The following is a 16,403-nucleotide window of genomic DNA, read 5'->3' as shown; positions in this document are numbered from 1 at the left end:
GCTTTCCAATTAGGTGGAAAGTCATGAGTACCTCTTTCCCAGCCTGAAGGTAAGAAAGTGCTAATGCTTAGTCTAGCTCATAATCAATGGATGAAATTCTGGGAGCATCCTGGTGATAGAATTTCTGTCACTTGAAGATTTCATCTCACATTTTTCAAAGGTTACTTCTTCCTGTAGAGAGGAATCAGATCATTTATGTATTTGACTTACTAGCAGGCCACCAAATCCGACTTGGTTTGAGTTTTGAGAAGCTCAAGAATTTCTGTTTGGACTGATACTTGTGTATCCCAGATGTCTCCCAAGTTCTTAGATAAAATACACAAAAAAGGCACACTTGAGTGCTTCATCAGAAAAGAAGTTCACATGTGAAGGCTCGAGTAGTCCCTGTAAATAAGGAGCCAAGTTTGTAACAAGTGTTCACACTCATCTTCAGATCAGACTTGGTGTTTGGACCTCTATGTACTATCTTTGATCTTGGTAGTGAAGGAAACTGGGTTTACTGTCCAGCTTTGAATTCAGAGTAGCTGTTAAATCAGGTGTGCAAAAAGCAGAAGCACACAGAGATGCAGTTGAGCCTATAGGGCTTGAAATCCCCAGGGATTTTGAAAACATCTTCATTCTTGAAAGCAATCACAAATAAGTAGGAGAAAAGCACTTTAAATACTTCTGAAAATCCCACCCTGGTTTATTTGGCAGGTGAAAAAAGGATCCAGAAGAGATACTACTTATAAGGATCATTCAGTGACAAAGTATGTGTTCGTAGAGAAGGCCCATGCTTAAATCTTTCAGCAGTTAATTATCATCTTTACAGACCATAATACTAGAATACTTCACTTATCAATGCATCAGGGCTTGGATGAACTTTGAGACGCATGAAAACAAGACACTCCTTAGGCCTGTGGTAGCTCTGTGCTCTGGTAACTGATCAACCACTTACATAATTGGTCAGGTCTCTGCCTTGCAGGAGCAGATACAACTCCATTGACTTCTCTGGAGGTGACACTTACCTGAGAACTGACCCGAAACTCTTGCCACGAAGCAGATAATGGTTTCATATTTTGCTGTTTAGTGTTGTTGTAAAAATAGACTCATTTCCTGGAGCAGTTAGAACAAGAAAATAGGGAAAAGCAATTTCCCACAGAGACTCATCCACGCTGGAATTCACCGAGGACCCCGGATGTGAACATGTGCTGATAGAAAACATAAAACAGCGACTTTGTTTAGGGAAGCCTCTGACCTGTCAAAAATGCAGAGCATTTCTTACCAGACTTTTCCTTGGCAATTAGTGGGTAGAATTACTCATAGAAATTGTTTTGTTTGCTCACAAGGGGAGAAGTAAGACATAAATTCAAGATAGCCCCTCTGACCACAAGAAAGACTCTGTTCACAGAGGGCCCGTGGGTGAAGTGCTGTGTGGCCTCAGCTCCCTTTGGGGATGAACTCAAACTTTTAGACTTCAGTGAAGTATGAAGGACCCCTCCAGACTTGCTGGATATCCCTAGCTGGAATTTTTTCAGCAGTCTAAGAGATTTGGACATCCACTTTTAATTAATTTTTACGTAACTTTCAAGAAATCTTTGTTGGCTTCAGAACATCTCTGTTCTGAAGAGAGACTAATTTGACCCAATGATGTCGCTGTGACTTCTGTCTTCCATTTCTAGGCAAAAACCTTGGGTTTCAGACACTTCATATAGGGAGCCCCCTTCACTCCAGCCATGCTTCACTTTTGCTTGGCACTTTGGCTTTACATGCATTTTCTGTGTAAAGGTGGTGCTGGTTTAACCTGAAGACCAGGGAAGTTTCAGAAGGCCAGATTTCACCTCTGGGCCCTGCTCAGCTGCTGGTGGAGTCTGTGTGGGGCCAGAGGAGGAGGGAGAGAGGGAGGAGAGATGCTCCAGCACTTCCAGTGTGAGTGAGGGCTGAGGGCTCTGTGCTCACACACTTGGAAGTGAGGACATTTCTTGGCCCAAACTCACCCACTGTAAAGCATTCTGCTCAGAGGTCTCCTTGGAGCCAGGAAGCTCCTCAGAAACCTGCCCAAGATCTGAATTCCCCTTGACTGCAGGGGGTTTCCACAGCAAAAGTGACAGAAGCAATTTATCCCACATAGAGTGGTTTCTTCAACAGGCCGCGTAGGAGTCGTGCAGGTTGATGCTCAGCTGGTGTACTTCAGTGATTGCCCCAAATACTGATTTTAAATCAAAGTTTAGCTGCTCTGGGATATGTTTCTTGTAGAGGTGGTTCAGAAGAGCTTGCCTAGCTTGTACCCATTTGTTGTGAAGAGCCTCTGGCCCATGGTCTGGCTATGTTGCTAGCTGAAGGGTTTTGGGACCTTGCAGCTGGGGTTAGGGAGTGCAAATGTTTCCCATTAGCTCCCTGCATACCCTAAGTTGTGATTCATCAAGGGAGACAGTGCAAAGCTGAACTTGAGGCCTGAGAGACGTTTCTTTGAAGTTACTTGTGCTTAAAGTTAGGCATGATCTGAGTTGCCTTGCTGAGCTGAGGCCTGAAGGAGCACACTGTGCTAACACAGTGCAGTTCAGTCTTTTCCTCTTAAGCATTGTCCAGAGATATGAGATTCAGAAGGGTCTAAAACCTTTCAATAAACCATTCCATGGAATGATGGAGAGCTTTACCTATTCAGTGGTTTTCTACCAGTAAGCTCAGCTACATTGGAGAGCCCAGAGCTAAGCTTGCCCTCTCTGGGCCTTTCCCTTCCTTAGTTTCTTCAGAATGTTTCTTTTCAAAGGCAAGTGGGAAAAAAAATCCTAAAATGGGACCTTAAAAAGGTGGGGAATTAAGCAGATCATATCATCTTGATTCCTTTATCTCACTTAATTAAGGAGAAGTTTGCCAATAGTGATCTGGTATTTCCTAAAACAAGCATATATGAAGAACACTTTGAGGAACTTCAAAAGAATTTTCAGGCTAGATCAGGAAAAGATAAAAACAGAAGTGGAAACTTCTAATACACTTTATATTTCAGTACTTACAGGAAGTACATTGTTGCATAGGATACTAATGAATTCTGCAGGAGGAGGTTTCCAAAAGAAAAATGAAATGGCACCTTCTCTATCTTAGAGAAAAGGTCTGAGGGCTTTTGCAATTATGACAGATATGCAGTGGATATGATGGTCATATCACCTGGAGAGATTCTATCTCTGGCAAAAGGCTATTTGGAGTTTCAAGTGTGTACACTATTGAATTTCTGTAGCAACTTCCTGGTCTAGCTGTGAAAAGTGATAAAGGAAATGGTAAAAGTCTATCTTGCTTTCAGTTGCCCTGTTCTACACCCCAGAGGGCAGAAATTCTGCCCTGTGTGCAGCTGGGTGCAGGAAGCTTGGCAGGAACACACTGGAGTGGCTAAGGATGAACACATAAAGTTGGTGCTGATGTTCCCAACCAGGTAGTGAGGCCAGAAAAGTGAAAATAGCAACATGGATACTCCAATACACCAGTGACACTTGTCTGGAAAAATTATTACTTGACAGAGTCTTAATTAACTCAAGTGAAGAAGTAATTCTAAAATCCTGATTTTGGAATCCCAGAGAGTTAATGCTCTCAGAAACAATGTGATACAGGATTGCTTCACATTTGTAAAGCACACAGAAATAACAGATAACAGTTTTGTACTGTTTGAAGAGTTCCCTGGTGTCAGCAGAGTCCTCTGTGGTGCCTTGAGAGTGGAGGGTTTGTGTCTCAGGCTCAGGTCAAGTGTTCAAGCCCAAGTATGAACATATTTTAGGCAGCAAGGCATTTCCATCCAGGACTGAAGCACATGGACATTTTTTTCTTGTGTACAGGCAAGATATTTAAATATGGGGTTAGTTGCTCTTTGTATCTTCAGGGCTCCAGATCCTTCTAAGCCTGTGGTCACTGGAAAGCTGTCTGACTGAAAATCCAGAGGCCTTTGCCCTTGTGAAAGCTTCTACTCTTGCTTGGAAGTGAGATTTGGACTCCTGAGTTACAAAGATGCTTTTGCAATTGTTATATCTGTCTTTCTGCTTCTTTATAAATCAACCTGCTTGGTCTGAACTGAATGTTTAAATAATAAACAGCTAAAAGACTCTCTGATGGCTTCTTTCTGAGTGTTTCCCTTAGGGAGCCCTTGGGATCACATGGCATCTGCCCTGACCTTAAGAACCTGCTTTCTGGAGGCTTTTTTACAATGCTAACAAACCTCACATTTTAACTAGCTGTTAAATAAGCCAGTCAGTGGTAACTATTCAGGACAGGGATTAGGAGAGTATTCTTGCTGGCATACAAGATGGCTCTGTCCATGTGCTGGCCAGGGATGAAGGGCTGGAAAACTGTGTGGTGGAAGAGACTATTAATGTGATTTTCCACAACTTTCCTTGCAGCTGCATTTTTGAGAGGAGAGAGAGAGAGATGGCTAGGCTTGCAGTAACATGTTGTGCCGTCATAAATGCTACAGCCACCATCTGTTTCCAGCCCACAACTTGAAAGAAAACTGAGCAGTAATCTCATAATTCACATGAGTGTTTTACACTTGTGAACCCTTCCCAACCTTTGTCTAATAATGAGGGGAGTGCATGGTGCTAAGTTTTGTATTTTTCCTGTACGTATTAGTGTTTATTTGTATGTCTTCTCCTGTTTTGTTGTTTTGTGGGTTTTTTGTTTTTTTTTTTTTTTAAATTCACGGGGAGGAAAATCAGACCAGTTCTACCATCAAAAAAAACATAATAAAGGCAAAATCCCAATTCCACTGATCTTGCTGGCAAAATTCTCCAGGAGGAGGTGCATTTAACATTCCTCAGAGTGTCAGTCTTAGTTACTTGTTGATGAAAAGAAAGAGAGACATTAGAAAGGGAAGAGGCAGGTTGCTGAACTGCCCTTTCCCTGCAGAAGCAGAGCTGCTACAAGAGCTGGACATGTGCATTTTAAACTGAACCATCAGGCAGGATGGTGATGGAAGGATGGATTTTAATGAAAACAGATTCTTCTGCTAATCTTTGCTTGGGGCTGGCCCTGGGCAGGATTAAGGATCCCACCTGCTGTGCCAAAGACACGCTCAGGTCGGGGCTGCTGGTGGGTGGGAAGAACACAAACATCTGAGAGTGGCTCTGCTGAGATCCCAGTCTGTCCTGGTGCAGTGCCCTCAGGGAAGCCAAAGAGTTGAGATGATTTAGTTGATGGAAATACTGCTCCCCTCCAGCCTGCAAAGCACAGCTGAGCATCATTTAGGATTTTTTTCTGGCTGCTCTTCGAAACCAAGGGCTGCTCTGTCTCTGGGCCTCCTCTCACCTTTGGACCCAATTTGCACACCTCCTCCTACCACAGCTGAATGAACTCCTGCTCTCCTCTGGCCTTAGGAACAATGGCTTTCATCATCTCTACCAGACGGCAGAGCAGTTCAAGGATGAAAGGGCTCCTCATTTCATATATCCCACTGCTGCTAGAGCTATAAATCATCGATGGACTGAATTTATAGCCAACTGCTACTGCAAGCAAGTGAAATTTATTTTGTGTTGTCATATGTATGGTCAAACTGTCCAAGAAGTTGCCAAACAAAGAACTGAGCTGCTGCTGAGCAACCCATTCAAGCTATTCTCATTTTATTTAAAAATAATAAATAACTGTCAATCAAAGGAACTTATTTTGACATGTGCTACCTGCTGGGTGATCTGCAGTATCCCCAGGATGTGTCTGTAAGTGGAAGATAGCTGCTAGCTGTTGCCAGGTCCAGCAGATATGACATGAAGTTCCACCAAGAAAAGGTTTGTGAGCTCAATAGGATTGGGGACAGGTTAAGGGCCACCTCCTTTTTTAACATTAAAAATTAAGAATTAAGAATTTTGCTCTTCTGAGAGCGTTTGGTCAGGTAGCCCAGTGGTCACAGTGACTTCTGCTTGAATCAGTGACGAATCTCCATTGACCTGTACAGAGCAGTGGCCCTTCTTCTGTCTCCCAGTTTGCTGACAGGTGGATTGCTGGTGGCTCTCTGGGGTCTGGAAATCTGGCCTGTGCTTATTTTGGTGCCTTGTGATGGCGACGAGCTAAAAATGAGAGAGTAGAAACTCTTCAAGCTGCTGGGGTCTGAATCACATATTTCTGTACAATTTACTTAGAGAGCCAACAAGCCTGGGAGGTTATTTTTGTGTTTTACCCAGGCTCATTAATTAGCTGGGGGTGTTGGGAGCTGTCACATTGAGCAGCCTTTCCCTGCTCACTCCTGTTGTCCTGCTGGATTCAATCCCTGCAGCCTCCCACCCCACTGTCTGTAGTTTCTGGCCACATCTGGAGTGTCTCCTTGCACACGTGCTGGTAGGAGCCTCCTCCCTGCTGGCACACACGTCATGGCTTTTGGGGACTCTGGAGTTACAGTCATCCTTCCCAACATTTGTTTTTCCATGAGAGGGAATGAGAGAAGGGGTACGGGAAGGGCAGTAGCAGGGAAGGCCTCTGACACGAAATTCCCAGGAACAGGATTTGCACATTTTATGACCGTTCAGATGGAAATGCAATGGAGCTGAATTATTCCTCCTTAATCCTGCTTTCTCACTTTCCTCCCAGCAGCCTCTTCCCCTGCAGTTTAGGTAATACAGAAGCTTATAAACAAATCCCACCGCGTGAAAAATAGCAAAGGGGAGGGAGGGGGGAAAGGGACCTGTGTTAGGGCTGTGATGGATAGACAGGTGGAAGGCAGGCACCAGAAGGGAGGATGAATGGTAAAAGCCTTTGATGGAAACACTAAAGAGCTATTGAAAATCCAAGGGGTGGGGGGAGGGAGGAGAAAGAATAGCAGGAGGAGGGAAAGCAAGGGAGTCGTGCCCCCGTCCCCCCGCCCTCTTTCTCAGGATGTTGAAAGTATTTGTCCTTCGTTACAAAATGATTGAACTGCCGCCAGGCCAGGCCACCCTTCCAGCCATTGCACTGGGAAACTGGCACTTCTGAAAGCCTTGTCGCCTCTCAAATTTTATGGCTTTCCCTTTTTGTGGGAGGTTTTGTGTTGTGTTGTTTGCAGGATTGTTTTCAGATTTGCCGCGTATCAAAGAGAACTATGTTTTGTTTTTGTTGCTCTGACAAACACAGAATCCAGGTAATGAAAAGAAAAATTAAAAAAATAAAGGCACATTTTTATCAGAAAACACAGCTGTCTGCCTTTTATTGAGTCGGAATTTCATGCATTTGGTATTCATGGTGTGAATTTGATTTACTTCTAGTGCTTTTCGAAGGAGAAATTTCACCCTACAAATAGAGCTTCTGCTTTACTAATGTCTCTGTGTGCACAAAAGTGGTGCCTGTTCTTCAGAGTCAGAGTAGTGAGGATGACCCTGTTGTATCATAATTAAAATGGATTTTGCATCACGTACATGTAGACAACAGAGGGAAAAAATAATCTTTCCCCTTTTCAGAATGGTTCCTGAAGCTCTGCAATGTCTTTGACCTACAGAATCTACAGATGGAAAGAACTGTTGAAGATCTGAGTACGAGACTGTTCCTGCTGCCAGAGGCTGTATTTGTACCATGTATTTATATGTGTATGTATTTATATAAGCCCGATGCTCAGAAAGGACTGGAGCCGTGTGTGTTCTTAATTAGATTTGGAGGTCTGTAGATGCAGCATCCACCCAGATTCTTGTTAACCAAGGGAGGACCCAGGGCTGTGAGGTCTGCCCAGTGCCATTCACATGTCAGAGAGGTCAAGGAGCTGGTGGTGCCCTGGCCAAGGGGTGACCAGGGCTGGTGCCTGTTCTGTGTGGGGTGAGTGCTTGTCCTGCTGTCCCATCGTCTGCATCACCCTCGCTGCAGCCCCAAGGGCACTTCTCTGAGTACACAGGGCAGACAGGCAGCTGTCTGTTGCCTCCAGGATTAGATCCTGGGATTAGGTCTCTGATGGGCCATGCCATATAATTAAAATAGTCCTGGAGGAGCAGAGAGGCAACGTGCCACCCATACACAGCTGAATACCAGGGGGCTGTGCTTGCTCAAAGACCCTCTGCAGCTGAACACATATATATTTATCTTAAGCAAATCGCTCCACTAACATATTACAATTACAACAGCAATTTCCACCTAAACATCTCCAGTGCTTGGTTATATTCATGAGTTTGCAGTGCCCTGAGAGGCAACACTGCCTTTGCCCCCAGTTCCAAAAGAGCAGTAAGGGTAAGTGGTTGGCTCCAGGTTAGGTGGGAGTCACTGGGGATGGTGCTCCACACTCCTGCCTTCGAAGGAATTTGCTGTGGTGACCAAAGCAAACAGCCCCTGCTGTTACCATGCTGGACTGTGGCGTGTCACTCGCACTTTGTATCTGAGATGCTGTGTCTGGGTAGGTATCACTGTCCTTGTGAAACCAAGTTTTACTTCTGGAGCGTGGGTGAACACTTGTCATCGTGCCAGGATGACACAAAGTCTAGAAATTATGATGGCAATTCAGGTCATGGGATTAAAGGGGGGAAAAATGCTGTCTCAGAAGTGTCCCCATCTGGTGTCACTGCTGGTGATTATTTAAGATGCAGGACATGACTGTGGCAAGGATCAGGTTGTAGCTGATATGAATCATGCCTTGAAATAACACTTTCCTTCTTACATTGTGAAAATTACAGCAGTATGGGAAGTGAGGGAAAATGGGATTTCCCTGGAGGTTAAAGATTTTCCTTTAATCAGCTTTCATAATGTTAATTAAACTTTTGGAACAATGGCTGAGTCCTGGGATCCGCCCGCTCTTGCATAACTATCTCACAATGCTGATTTCACTTTCATGTTTATTTGCCAGCACGATTCCAAGAGAGAGCTGAGCAAGATCTCCACACCAAGGAGCTCCTTGGGGGTTTGGGAGAACTCACCTCCCTCTCTTACCTCTCCTGGGGAGTGAAGGCTCGAGCTCTCCCCTCCCAAGGAGGAGCAGCCTAGAGGGATCAAAACACTTTGTCTGTCATCATCACCCCATCTGCAAATGGGGCTAATAAAAACTTACTGGTATTTTGAGGCTGGTGCATATAAATATATACCCACCCATATGGAGAAAAGGGTGTGTTTATAGAGATCAGTACATGGATACATCTATTCCTGGTAGGTAAGATGGATTACAGTGCCACTTGTTCCCTGAATTTTTCACTCTTTCTGTAGCATAGTTGCTATGTGCCCACGGAAGCCACGGTCCCTGGTCCTTTCAGCAATGGGCTTTAATATAACCTGGTCTCACATCACACTCACACAATTTGGGGAATGGTTCACAGGCAGGGCATGACATTGATCACCCCAGCCCCATGGGAATGGGAGCTGTGCTGGGCACATTTCCTGGGCCTCTTGGTGCCAGACTGGGACATCTCTCCCACTGGTCTGAGATGTGAGCCCCAGAGCTGGGCTAGTGGTGTCTCAGAGCAGCCACCAGCCACACAGGTGCAGGGGGTGCACACACATCCAGCCTGGCCACTTTGTTCTTCACGTTAGAAAGGACTTGCTTCAAAAATAAGGTATGAAAATGTACAAATGTTGGACACTATCAGAAAAAAAAAAGGAGTCTGTTATATTTTAGGTCAAAGAGTTATCTAGCTTAAGATTTTTAAATATGTGCAAAATGCAGTTTGTGCAGAAGGGCCATTAATCAACCTCTGGAGGAACTGCCTTTTCTGCCTATTTTAAAGCTGCAAAGATGAAAACAAAAAGCGGGGAGTGCAGGAGCAGCTCCATTTTCCCATTGTACAGAGCAGGAGGGCACCTCTATCTGTGCAGGCTCCTGCTTCCCTGGCAACATGTTCACATCTCTGCTAAAGCTGCTGGAATACACCAAGCCACACAAACTACAGGGCACTTTCCCTGTTGGCACACGCCTTTGTCTGCTCAGAGGAGATGCTCCGTAAACACCACTGCTGGACGGTTTTTATGTGACTTATTCCTGATTCATTGGCCCTAAATTAGTAGCCCCAGGGCACATACCTTTCCTACAGGCAGGGAAGGGATTGCCTCTTCTCCCCACCTTTGGGAACTTTGACCTGCTAGGATCACAAACTGTAGGAAATCTCAGAGGCGAAGTCCCAGGTACTGCCAGCAGTAAAACCCGGGAGTAAACAGATTAGATGTGTTTGAAAGACATTTCAAGGGAGCTTGGGCTATCTGGCTCAGCCTCCCCACACCACCAGCAAGATTATTTCAAGACTGATTTTGATGGCATGAAGGCTTCTTCCTTAATACAGGAATTGGCTGTGTAATTTCTATATATACACATATATATTTATCTTATTTTCCTCTTTGGCAGTGAGGAATTGAAAATTCTTCTCCACACCCCTTTGATTAGCACAGGAGTGGCAGGAGGGATTTTTCCTCTCTTAGTCATTCTGGGCAACCTTTGAGCCCAGGTTTTCCACCCTGTTAGGAAGCTGCAGAGGCCACGCGAGTGAGTTCCTGGCCAGCTGGGAGCTGTCAGCTGCCTTCAAAGCCCTGGCCAGCCCTGCTGTGATAAATCCACAGTGAAGTGTGTAATGCACATGGTATCAGCCCCAGATCCCACACAGTTCCTGTCCCAGCAGGGATGAAAGCTTTTTCAAAAACTGTACAAAAGGGGAAAACCTATTTCTTGGACTTTTTTGAGTCAGTTTATGGAGCAGTCAAGAGTGTTAGGGTTGGGTCTTGCTTGGTTTTAACAGAGGGCTGCTGGTTGCAGCCTCTCACAGGAGTGAGGTGAGAAAGCCCTAAAAACTGACCTGGTCCTTCCTAAATCCACCTTTGCAGATGGCAAAGTACATTGCTGATTTACACAAAAAAGAAATGCAGAATCCACTCTAGACATTTTGGGCTGAGACAAATGAAGATTTTGTTTTTGTTTTGTGATTCTGGCTTTGGCATCACCTCTCCAGTTCTCTTTTGTTTGGTCTCTCAGTGATTCATCTCTCCATTTCACTTCTCTTTTGTTTGTTCCATAATTGCTGGCTTAACCTGGAGGCATGAGGCTTCCTTGTGGAAACATCACCAGGCTGTCAGTCAGCCACAGGGAGGTGGTACAGCTGGTACAGGAGTGGGTGAATCATCCCTTGAATATGCAATATCATCCAGGACAGAAGCCAGGATTCTTAACAGGCACATGAATTTGAGCATCTCTGGAAACATTATTTCCACATTTTGGGCAGACTAAGAGACGGTAAGTAAATAAGCAAGCTGTGGCATTTGCAATCTCTTGTAGTTTTATTTAAAGTGACTGTCTGTGCTGGAAATGCTTGTGTGGGTATTAGAAACACAGAGAGAAAAGCATGTATCCTTGATCTGATACTGCCCAAGGCAGCTTCAGGGTATGGCCCATTTAATGCCATTGAGCAGTCCATTGAACAGTTAAGAACCCACCAGAAACAGTAACTGCCTGCTTTCCTCATGAACACTCACAAGAACCAACACATCCAAAGCCTCTGTGTTGCTGGCCTATGGATTTCTCCTTTGGAGCTGTGTCCATGCTCCTGCAGGGAGTTGTTTCCCACTGCCCTCGCTCAGGAGCAGTGAAAGGCACAAGGGCTCCTTCCCTCAGCTGGGATCTTGTTCAAAAGTGTCTCCCCTCCAAGGAAAAGAGCAATTTCCCATGTTTTCCTGGGCCAGAGAATCAGGGAATATTCACTGCATCAGCAGGTAATCCATGACACAGCATTTCACAAGATCAACTGGTTTTCCTGTGCTCATGAATCCAATAAAGTGCCCTGAACATACAATGAGATTTCACTGCTGAATGTGTGGGAGATGCAATTGGAAAAGAGCACTGCTCTGACTGAGCTGGGAAACACTGGCCAGGAGAGATGTGATACAATTTTCTCTCCTCTTATTAATACCAGGAGCCAAGACTTTTTCTGCTTCGCTTTTGTGCCAAGGTCACAGCTATGTGTTAACCTTCATCAATCCTTCTGATGATAACAGTGAAAGCAAAATACCATTAAAATTATCTTCCTAAATGTTTAAAGCACTCTGGCACTTTTCCAGGCAGTGTTTGTGCCCCTGTTTATGCCACAGACCCTGGTGACCCTGGAATACTTTTATTTACGACAGCATAAGCATCATTTCCATGGCAACATGCTTTTCAAGCTGCAGATTGGGGATTGCAATTTCCTGAGCAATAGAAGCAATGGTGGATTTTTTTTTTCTTCCTAATCAGCTAGTAGCAACTTTCATGTGCAAAACAACCAGCCACGACAAATCAGTTAAAAGCTACATTATCATCAAGGCAATTTGAAAGCTCAGCATGGTTAGCCTAAAAATAAAAGAGAGTTAGATCCAGTTGTTTAATGGAAATAGAGATGGTGAGATGATATCCTCACTACTGCTCTGGTAAATTGGCTTCAATGTACTCTGCAATGCTGCCTAATGAGGAGCAGAGCAGCTCCCTTCACTGCAGTGACACATTATTTACAGGAAGACTAGGACAGTTATAATCCTATATGGCTTCAGACAACGCTTTCCCATATTGGAGGAGATGACAAAGCCTGTTTGAAAACAGTCCAAACTATCAACAAAGGAATGTTACTAACGGGGATGTTGGTTAGCAGCTCGTGTGAAACTGCCCTTGGTGCTCTCTGCCTTCAGAGAGCCCTGGGGTGGAGCTGCTCCCCAGGGTGGAACAGCCTCCTGTGCACACAGAGGTGCCAGCACAGCCCTTGGGACAGAAATGCAGGATTGAGATGGGGAAACATCACAAAGCACTGCTTCCCTCCCCAAAATGAGTCTTCAACAGCAGTAAGTATTGTCACTCCACAAACAGGATCACTGAGGGGCAGAAAGATGCAATGATGTGGCCAAGGCTCCTGTGGCTGATAGTCAGAGGTGCTCCCTGGAGTGCAGGACACCATCCTATCTACCAGGGGCTGAGACCCATCTATCAGAGAAGGGTGTTTGAAAGCTGGATCTGTCTCCTGCTCAGCCAGCTTGGTGCCCAGCACCACTGGGACCATCCCTACTCACTGGACATCAGCACTTTTCACAGCTGCTCTTCTCACCATCTCTCACTGGCAGAAAACTTGCACTAAAAATACTGCCTTAAGGAATTCAGAAAAAGGTGAGGATTTCTTTCTTGCTAGATTGCCCTTGAAAGCAAAGAGATCTCACTCCCTGTCCAGGCAGGATTTGATGCTGAGCAGGCCAAGCCCAGGGAACTGCTGTGTACCAGGATGGGTGTACTTAGCAGCATTGCTTCACACCTCTCTGTATTACCAGTTACTCATATCTCTGAGCTCCAAGTTAGACCTTAATGGTGACACTACAGAATTATCAGAGACAAATTTCTAAGTCATAGTACAAATAATTTCAGAGAAAAGAAGTGCTGCTGGTGGTCCCACCCACCAGAATTATTTGAGGTGACAGTTAAATAAATATTAAACTACATTCTGTAATGGTTAAAGTACACTTATTCAACTTGCTAAAAACCATGTTCACACTGATTTGCTTTGGGCTTCCAGTAGTTTTGGGGCAGATCTTCCACTGCTTTTGAAAGCAATGGGGCAGCAGAGGTGCCTCCAGGGTACTGTGTTTATCACCTCACATCTTGTGAGGTCCAGCTGGCCATTAACTATCCTAGAGGAAGCTGAGGAGATGCTGCTTTCAAACCCCAGCTTTTCCAAGGCAGGCCCTGGTGAAGTGTTCTGGGGGGTGAGCTATTGGACCAGACCACTGCAGAGCTCAATGTCAAAAGCTTCCAGGACATCAGGATCTGCAAGGAGCCCTGGACTAGGCAACATTTAAAGGTTCCTTTTGACCCAAACCATTCTGTGATTCTGTGACCACTGCATATTGCTGTGCAATGCCAGCCCCAGCATCCCAGCACCCTCCTCCCTTTGAAGTGAGTTGTCAGACTTGATTTGGAGTCTAGGCACCTGGGATAGGAGCTCAGGCAGCCCCTAAGCACGTTCTGCCCCAAGGAGAGTGCTCACCCTCGTGCTGGCTGGCAATAGGAGAGCAGGAAGGGTTTGCAGCCTGCTCTCATGGTTTAGACTTGAACTTGGAACTGTTTGTTTTTGGTACGCCACCCCTTCCGCCCTAGTTAATAGTCAACTTTGAAACCCAGCTTTATGTCCCATGTTTGATTTACATTTCAAATGCAGGGCCAGCAGGGCAGGCTGTCTAAATCACTTGTCAGCACAGGGGAAGGAGGTGACACAGTGGGAGGAAAAAGTGAGACGGAGCTATGGCCCAGTATAAACGTTCAGGCAGCTGGGCAAAGCTGTTCCTGGGAGAGTCCCCAGCAAGGGACAAATGCTCACCTTGCCCAAAGGTTGGGGTCCAACCCAGGCACCACACAGGGACCAGCTTGTCTCCTTTGATTTATGCTCCATTCTTCCAGCTCTGCAACCCTGCATCCTGTTTTCCTTCTCCTCTGCAGCTGCATGTGGAGGTGAGGGCTCAGAAAGACCCAGCAAGAGGAGTTTCTTTTGAAACCAAAAATAGCCTGTCATGATTTTACAGGTTTTTGGTTTTTTTTGTTTTGTTTTTTTTTTTTTTTTTTGTTTGGTTTTTTTTTTTTTTTTTTGGTCAGCATGTCGCAATCCTAAATTTATCACTGAATTGGCATACAGGAAGCTGCTCTAATCTCCAGTTGGAGGGCACAGGGCAGAGCGAGTTCACCGGCCACTCTCAAGAACCGTCTGGCTGGAAATATCATTTTCAGCTGCTCTTTGATGAGGTAACATCAAGGAGCAGAGTGACTGCACACACCACCCAGGCCACTGCCAAATGCTCTGCAGGGCCAGTCAATGCCGCATTGAGGAAAGGGAAAACATTTGCAAAATCGGTCAAAAATGAATTAGATGTGTTTTAAAGTAATTCCTGTGCAGACTGTTTACTTGGAGCAGCACAAATATGATCAGCCTGTCCTTAGAGACCTTTCCAGGCCTGACCTGATGGATGTGGTGATGCCTAATCCTGCCCTGATGCTGCTGCCCAGAGTTGTGCTGTGTGTGTCTCGACAGCTCATCAGCAGAGCCCTGCTGGCTGCCACACGCTGCCCTGATGCCTTTGTGCAACAGGACAAGCTCTTCCTTTCATCTTTTTAAATTAACCACAAGATCCTGGGGCTGCAGAAGGAGCAGCCAGGCCCTGGTGGGGATGGCAGGTGGAGGAGCCAGTGTGGAGGCACAGCCCAGCACCATCAGAGGCTGGTGAGAGCATTGTGCCTCTCCAGTGAGCCCACATTTGCCCCAGCGTCCCAAGATTTTGCTGGAAATAGCTGCCTCTGTTTCTTGCAAGCATGTTAAAAACTACCTGCCAGGTTCAGCTGATGTAAATCCTCATAAATTCGTTCACCAGCCTTATTCCCTGAGAACTGCTGCTTAATGCTCTGTTTCTTCATAGCTGCAATTTCTCCCAGTTTATTTTAACATGGTGCCTTGCTGCCAGTTTCACCACACACATCCTCTATATTGCCAAAAAGGCACTGATGAACATGAGCTGTGTTACCAGAAATCACATTCCTGTTCCCGTTCCTTGGCTCATTTCTCCCTCATTTCCCTTTGCCTTCCTATTTTAAGACTGCATGCATGACATACCTGTCAGCTAGATCCACTCAAATATTTATCCAGTAATTTAATCAGTGGATTTTATGGTACATTGCAAACTACATTGATGATTTTCTCCTCATTCACATAGCTTGGGTTGCAGTGCGTTAGGGAGCTGGAAGGCTGCAGGTTCATGGGGTTGATGAAGTCAGAGAAGTTTATAAACCATGAGAAATTTCTCCTTTTTTTTCTGACACCTGTGAGGAGCCCTGGCTGTGTGCTGTGCTGAGGGGAAGGGGAAAGCTCCAGAGTTGCTGGGCTTGGGCATCAACGTGACCCCACATCAGCCTCAGCTGGGGCCAACTGCCAGCACATGCAGAGGGAAAAGCAAACAGAAAAGGGGCAGAGTCCACTGGAACCGGGAGTGAGGGATTTTACCTTTAAATTTCAGAGCACACCCCCTTTTTCCACTCCCTCCTAATCTCCACTCATTCAGAATGCAGAAACTAGACATTCATAGGGAGATATTCCCCCCAAAGAAAGCCGTTAAGCCAATCCCATCTTCCAGGCTAGAACAACCTTAGGAGGTACACCAGACCTCCAGGCTGTGCTCCTGGAGCCTACCATGACCCCAGGCTGGAGCTCCCTAGAGCCAGGCACCACGGCTGAGCCCCCCAAACGCCCCTGCTCTGTGCCCCAAGGCTGGCTAACCCTGGGCTCTGGTGGTTTGGCCAGGCAGCCCTTTCCTCACCTCCAAACGGGGCCTCAAAGCAAGGGAGGAGTGAGAGCTAGCACCCTTTTATAGTGTGAGTAATGGCTCAGCAATACCTTCCCCCGGGGCAAGGTATGCTCCACACACCGTGATTTCAAAAGAAGTTAAAAAAAAAAAAAATAAAGCAAAGAAAGAATGAGGAACTAACTCAACACACCCTGTAGGCAGGTTCTGGCTTCCCAGGGAGAATTAGAGTGCAAACTTCCAAA

General features: G+C 45.6%; 1 protein-coding gene across 3 annotated transcripts in view; it reads left to right on the top strand.

Annotated features, from left to right (window-relative positions):
• PDGFA (platelet derived growth factor subunit A) overlaps positions 1-7,109 on the top strand; it is a 34,634-nt gene extending 27,525 nt beyond the window's left edge. Inside the window, exon 7 of one of the 3 annotated variants that reach the window (XM_066560591.1) lies at positions 5,334-7,109. The gene's annotated coding sequence lies outside the window, so the exon portion shown is untranslated. Of the gene's footprint in view, positions 1-696; positions 4,070-4,361; positions 4,624-5,333 lie in introns of those variants that run through there. The other 2 variants (XM_066560589.1, XM_066560590.1) reach the window with 2 other exon arrangements.
• Positions 7,110-16,403: the final 9,294 nt, after the last annotated feature.

The sequence above is a fragment of the Molothrus aeneus genome, chromosome 16 (assembly GCF_037042795.1).
Source record: "Molothrus aeneus isolate 106 chromosome 16, BPBGC_Maene_1.0, whole genome shotgun sequence".
Taxonomy (NCBI): domain Eukaryota; kingdom Metazoa; phylum Chordata; class Aves; order Passeriformes; family Icteridae; genus Molothrus; species Molothrus aeneus.
The sequence above is the reverse complement of the archived record's forward strand: the minus strand, read 5'-3'. Positions and strand labels throughout refer to the sequence as shown.